The sequence below is a fragment of the Capsicum annuum genome, chromosome 11 (assembly GCF_002878395.1).
Source record: "Capsicum annuum cultivar UCD-10X-F1 chromosome 11, UCD10Xv1.1, whole genome shotgun sequence".
Lineage (NCBI taxonomy): Eukaryota > Viridiplantae > Streptophyta > Magnoliopsida > Solanales > Solanaceae > Capsicum > Capsicum annuum.
Window position 1 is genome coordinate 234,326,387 of NC_061121.1, and position 7,440 is coordinate 234,333,826.

Consider the following 7,440-nt stretch of genomic DNA (forward strand, 5'->3'; position numbering starts at 1 on the left):
ACCAGTGATATCAGAGATGAATTAACAGCTTGCTTCCTTGACATTGCGCTGTTCTTCTAGCTTCGTCAGCATTAGGAATTGCTTGTGAGCCATAAATGACATATTAAAATTACTTTACTCGGAATTCAGTTAATTAGGATCCATTTTTATAGTAAAAAAAAAAATACATGATATTCGTTATTTGTCTGGAGGAATTTTTTATATTGCAATCAAATATGACAAATGCTACTAGTCTTAGCGGATGCATATAAGCTTTTCAAAATGAGAGAGTCTTACTTAACGCGTATATTGCAATCAAATGTCTAGATAACACGATAGTAAGTTTGGATGTCTTCTTTGTTTGTCTATTAGTTTGATATCGATGTTGATCCGCTGTCATTCTAGGAGTTGTCCAATCTTGTCTTCGTTGTGTTAAATCCATCAATTCTTGGAATCGCAAGGAAGAGCATGAACTGTCAGAAAGTATGCAATCAAAAATAGTTTTCAGAGAGTATAATCACTTTCTAATTTCTATGCTCACTACGAAAAAAAAAAAAAGAAAAAAAATAGGATCTACCATCTCCCTAGATTCTTGTTTTACCCTGTCGAATGGATCTTCAGGATAAAGAAACCTACCCTCCTCTATAATGTTATCACATATAGAATCAACTATGTCTTGAATATTAGAATTTTTCAACAATAAACTCAACGTCAAGTCGAGCTAGTTCTAGTTCATGCATATGAAAATATCCATACGCTGCAACTGCACTTGTCCTCCTCCTCCTCTTATTATCACATTTGGGTTTTATAAACAAACAACACATAAGCGGCCCAACAGCAATTCAGCAGCAAACAAGAACATGGCCCAACAACCATAGAATTGTCCAACTATAGCTGAATGATCTCTTTCATTGTCTAGCTTAGAATATAAGGATCTTGTTTAACTTAGAATAGAAGGTTCTTTCCATTCCACTAGCTTATATAAATAAATGTGATTGGCAAGGAATTATACGGAGAAGAAAATTTCCAAATATTGTCTTTGGTTTTTTACAGTTCATAGCAAAATGAAATATAAACAAATTAGAAGCCTTTTTATCATTCACAGTACGTTGATGTGTCAGCCCCGAATGTATAAGTCTTTTGAAATATGAGTCATTTTTTATTTGAAAATGCTAAAGATAAAATAGACATATCACTGCTAATACGCCTGGCTAGTTAATGCATTACTCGACGTTTCATCAAATGATTCTTGTTTTTTCCCCTTCTCCAGTTACTTGAGTAAGGAGGATGCCGTTTAGAGCTGCACATGTTCACCCTTATGCTTTGATAACGTGTAGAATCTTATTGCCCTACGGAAATGCAGTCTCTAATAGAATATCCAAGGTGTAACACCTAATTTTGTTCCTCCCGAAACTTTGTTTTATCCATTTTTAGTTCAACCTACCACGAGCCCTTACTCCGTGTGATTATCCCTCCATAAAAATACAAAAATAACAACCCCTAACTAATTTTATCTTATCCTAACAACCATCCCTATCCCACTCCACACCCCTACCTAACCTAGCCCCACCCTTTCACGTGATTCCCCATTTTCCCTTTCATAATTACACTACACTACAATAAAGATGGGATCCACAGTAACAAAGGCAAAAGAGGGTGAATACAATATATATATATATACACTTACATAATTCAAAAAAAAAAAAAAAAGGAAATGACATATATAGGGAGAGGGCCCACGGGATTTTCTTGAATTGAAGATATACATCATTTCTTTTTCTTCTTCGGGGGGGGGGGGGGGGGGACTGACAACAGCAGATACGCCATTTTCTTTAGCTTTCTTCTTCCTCACAACACATACACTACACACAGCTTCAACGCGCACACACAGTCACGATTGAAAAGAGAGAGAGCTACGAGAGGGAGGGGGAGAAATTGGGAGAAACCAAAAAGAGAGGGAGAGGTGAGGATCGAAAGGGGAGGTAGAGTCGCGTTTGGTTACTGTTCCGGCGACGTCCTTCACCGGAAGGGGCCCTCATCACCGATCCCAGTCAAAATTAGCTCAAATCACCCGCAAACCCATCGTAAATCAATGGTTAAACAGCCCACCTCCACCAGAAATCAATAGTTGAGCCTACCGGTAAAACCCACTTCCGTTTCCGGTGAAATCTCGTCGGAAAACATTATTTCGCTGACTGTCGAGATCCATCGAAACTTTGACGAGTTCGAACTTCACCGAAAATAGCAAATCCAACGAGACCCGTTGCAAACTGAGTTCGAAATTTGAGCTTTGGGTTTTATTTTTTGTGGTTTTCTCCGCTGTTTTAGGGGGTTTTGATCGAGTTGGAAAGTTCGTAGTTGAGGTTCGAATTGAGGTTCTTTGGTGCATGGAAAATCGTCATCGAGGTCCAATTCTACTCTTTACCTCTTTTTGTTTTATTGTTGATGGTATCCGATGCATTGATTTTAATATTGTGTGTTGGTTGATTCGTGATGATGTGAATTGTTGTTGTTCTGGTTCGGTATTTGATTCCCTTGATTGTGGATTGATTATGGATTATGTGATGAAATGATATCTCGTTTGAGAATTAAAATTGATTGTTGTGGGGCGGAAGTTAAAAGTTGATAAAAATGATTTTTGTTGTTTTGATTCATTGATATCGAACTTGATAGTATCCTGATAGGTCGACTTGGATAGGCAAAATATTTAGGTGCGGGTAGGCAAAAGTTAGGAGTGATGTGTTGATTCCATGCGGTGAATGTTGAAATGTGTGTTGAATGGTTTTGTTTTATCACTTTTGGATCAATTGTACTATTTGGCCGGGGAATGCCCCGACGTATCTGTTTATCTTTATTCATTGGGGAATGCCCTGAGGTATTTTGTACTCGGAGGGCGTTCGTGATGAAGTCTCGAGGCGTCGGGTAAAGCACGGGAGCGTAGTTAGTATTAGTGTAGGTTAAATAGGATTTATTTTTGCATTTTTCTATTTTGGACTGTATAAATTGGACTGGACACTGTACTATTGATTCTTTTTGTTTTGTTTGTTTATTTGATTGTTTTATGTGTTTTGTGTAGGTTGTACATTCATAGTGTCAAAATTAGCCGATACGCTCCACCAAGCGATTGTGGTCGAACCACGGGATCGAGGGGTGCCTAACACCTTCCCCTCGGTCAACAGAATTTCTTAGCTGAAATCTCTGTTCGCAAATCAGTTTAAAGAGAAATGGTTTTGAAAAGGATTTTTCAATGGTGACTTGACACACCAGATTATGCCAAGTGGCGACTCTGATTTCAAATGTAAAAACAATCCTTCTTCGAAACAAATTGTTTTCTTTTGTCACTTAATAATAAAAGCCCTTTCGAACCCAAAACAAATCTTTTTTCGATTAAAAAAGGGGTGTGACAGCTCTGGCGACTCTGTTGGGGACTTTTCAGAACTCGAGCTTATTGTGGAGTCGTATCGGCTTTGTTTGGCATTACGAGTGTATAAGCATTATTTGTGATGTGTTATTGTTATCACTTTGGTGCGATTTCGTGCTCTTTGTTTACAGTATTTATCTTATGTGTTATCGCCTTATATCTGGCATCATGAGTCTACCCCCAGGACTTCTTTCTACAACAAGTCTGTAGTACACGTGTTGTACACGACCTCTAGTTGAGTCACCCTTATTTTGGGGGGAGGGGGGAGCCGTCGGTGTTATGGAGTAGGTGGAAAGCAAAGCAGCCACTATCGATCATACGCTCCCCGAACAGCCTTGTTAGTGAACCCCAACGTAGGTCAGCCTTTAGGTCATGCTTATGTGCATCATATTGAGACTTAGCGGGGCCTACTTGGTCCTTTGTGAGAGGAAAATCGTGTTAACATTCTCCCTTGAAAAGACAATCACCTCGACTGTTGTCTGCGAGCAAACTGTAAGTGAAGAGAAATGCATCTCTTTTGTGTGGAATTTGACAGTAATACTCTTTGATCAGAATATATGTGACTACAATTTTTTTGTTGTTGGCTAACCGTGGTGTCTAGGCCAGCTGTCGCGCGCCTCGACTAAATTCACGGGATACCTGCCACCTCCCACCAGCAACAGATATCAAGTAACTTTTTTCCCCAAGGCTAGGACAGATGGAAAGAATCACCTAGTGTTCAGTGTTTTTTGTCTCTGCTTAGGTTTGAACCTGGGAAGCCTTGGGTGTATATCTGGACTACAATCTAGACTAAACCTTCGGGTAGAATTTGCAATAACAACAACCATAGCGCACAGAGTACAGTAGAATTCCTCAGTATGGTCATTCAGGAATCATGTGGCGCGACGAAAGGTGTTTCCCCTACTTCTGGAATAGGGGGGATTCCTTGTTATTAAGGTGTCAAGTCGCTCGAAGGTTACAAGCGGAAGCAACTGGTACTTCGATCATTCAATTGACTCCTCTCTGCCAGTCTGTGCTTGCTGTAATGCTGGAAAAAGCAGGGATGTCGGACGGTTATACCTACTATTGGGTTTTTCCGATCAATTCTTCGTTGCAATTGCTTTGATCCACCCAAATTCTGTAAGTTCGAACACCAATTAGAAGTAGTCATTTTCTAGTACCACTTACATGATCCAGTGTTATTAGCCATCAGAACTGATATGTTGTCCTAATTATACTAGTTTATTATAGGTGAGGATTTGGCTTGTGCGACTTCAAAATGTGTCACAAAGGTCGAAGGCTCGCTACTTTTGGTGTACCGGGCTGCCGTTTGAATGGTAAAGGTACCTCATGTTTTTTGGATAAGCAAAGAAGAAAAATAGTGTTGGTATTCCATTCATGAAGCCTCTGCACCCTTTTCATCAGGTTTAGTTGACAAAGAGAGATTGTGTTTGTGCACAAACTTGCCTGTTGGTAAATAGAGTCTTCATACTCTCGTCGCATTCACAGAAGTCGTGTATTAAAATAGCTGAGCTAGACGAACCACGTCTTACATGTGTGTGCACAAAAATAAGAAGACACTCTAATAGTTTAGTTAGATGAACCAAGAAGACACTTGAAGTTGGAAGAATACACAAATACTGAGCTACAAGTCTTATGACATAGAAGCGTGATTCTCTAACAAGCCAAGGTCGCGGGTGGCCAATAGAGCCCCACTTCGATACTTGAAATGCTAAGGTTAATGCTAAATGTGTACCTTTTAAAGTTTGAAAGCTAAACCATTCACCATAGAGCAATCACAAAACAATGCTACATTATTCCAAACCATATCCCCCATGATTATCCCTACATCAATCCATGGTTCTTGAGTTTATCTTTATACTTGCTTAACTTTTGGAGCAAAAATACAAATGAGACAATAAATCTTTATTTATTTTCAGTATTTCTCTATATAAGTTTCTTCTCCGTATTTTGTTTGAGTTAACTCTTTCTTTTTCAATTCCTTGTTTTATTGAATAAGTTGTAAAGGTTATCTTTTTGTTGTATAAAAGATGAATGAGGATTCTGTAAGACTGAATTTATATTGGGGTGGTCATGTTTTATATGAAGTCAGTACTGTAAGATATAGTCGATCACCTGTAGTTATGTATCCATTATCTCTTCTTAAATATGAACGATTGCAACGTCTACTAAGAAACAAAATGGGTATAAGTAATTCGAACAACATCTTTTTCAGCCAATGGAGTTACAACGTACGGTGAGACTTATATTTGGAGTGATGATTCTGTCTTTATTTCTGTGTACTGTTGAAATTTTTGATGATCGCATTAACTTGATTAGCCTTGATAGATATATATGTGTGTCGTCATATTGATCAAGAATCTACCGACAATGAATTTGATCCTCGTGATATTACATACTACCCAATTTAAATTAACCTAAAACTATGGTTTCCTTTCTTTAGCATGCAAAATCCATCAAAGAGAAAAGAACATGTTTTCTCCACCATTATCTTCCGAATATCCTCTATATATCGGAAAGGATACGGAAATTTTTTTAGAAGATAACCGTATATTTAAGGGATAACACTCACAAAAATACCTGAACTTTGATCGGATTTTCAGTTGGGTATACTGAACTTTGCGGGGGTCCTATTACCCGTCTAAACTTTTTGAAGTGGATTTAATTCCCCCTGAAACTCTAGACCCAGTTTCGGCGGTTAGCGGTGTAATACACGTGCCAATCTCGTTTTTACATGTGTATTGGCACGTGTAATATACGCGTCAACCTTATATTTACACGTGTCCAAGTAGGCAGATATTTGTCATTAAAATACGAAAAAAGAGAAGTCTAGGGAGGTAATAGGTTAGTATGCTCAACTGAAAATTCGGTCAAAGTTCAAGTATTTTTATGAGTATTATCTCTATATTTAATTGTGCTAATGCTTGCATTAGATTCACCACATTACTAATGTCATAAATTTTGAGATATTAGTAATACACACCTCAATTACAATGTAATGTATGACTAAAAATTTTCAAAACAAGGTACGAAAAATACACAAGACTAATGGATACATTTTTTTTTTTTAATAGGCTCTATCAAACGAGTTGTATAAGTTGAATATACCATCAGACAATGGGTTAAATAGCACCAAATCTAACACACATATTATATTCTCTAATACCAAATGACGTCTTTCCTTCCCAACAACCATTGATATTTCCTCTTGTTTAAAAAAGAATGATCTAGTTTTACTTAACACAAAGTTTAAGAAAATAAAAAATATTTTTAAATTTGTGGTCTTAAATCAAAAATATGTCAAATGTACCAAATGTTGTTCAATCTTATGGTCTTAAACATGTCATGTGAAAAGTTAAAATTTAAAAGTTACTGGAAAAGAAAAGGGGTCATTTTTTTCTAAATGAAAAAAATCCACCAACAAAAACATACTCAACCTTAGTTTCAAAAAGAATAATCTATTTTGCTTTAACATGAAGTTTAAGAAAATAATGAAGGTTTTTAAATTTTGTGGCCTTAAATTAAAATTTAATCAAATATATCAAAATATCTTTTAATCTTGTGGTTGGTTTTAAACATGTCATGTGAAAAGTTGAAATTAAAGTATAGCAAAAAAAGAAAAGGCTCAATCTTTGAAACGGACTAAAAAAATAGGTTATTCTTTTTAAAACAGGAGTAATACATATTGCCATTTATGCCCTTCAAAAATACTTATAAGTACAAAATTAAATATGTATACACACCCGTGTAGAAACTAATTTTCACGGTAAAAATTTACTATTTTGCCGGAAAAATATATTTCCGATCATCTTCTTCAAAGTTCCGGCGAGGCGAAGAGGATTTTGAGAAAGTCGCTGGTAGATGCTGGATCCACAACGACTTACAACATTCATGATGGAAGGATTACAACATGGGGCCAAGACAGCACAAGTAGTGCCAAAAGTAATTGGTCCTTCTCAAAACCTACCCCTCTTGACTACACACCCAAACCTAATAAAAATCAATAGGAAGAGAAGGGGGGTGGGGATCATGGTTGTGGG

The 7,440-nt window shown here is 37.1% G+C and overlaps 1 long non-coding RNA gene across 1 annotated transcript; it reads left to right on the top strand.

Moving 5' to 3' along the window:
- Nucleotides 1–10: 10 nt before the first annotated feature.
- LOC107847470 lies at nucleotides 11–5,344 on the top strand. Its single transcript, XR_007047595.1, has 2 exons — nucleotides 11–4,519; nucleotides 4,631–5,344. It is a non-coding gene; the product is annotated as an uncharacterized LOC107847470 (long non-coding RNA).
- Nucleotides 5,345–7,440: the final 2,096 nt, after the last annotated feature.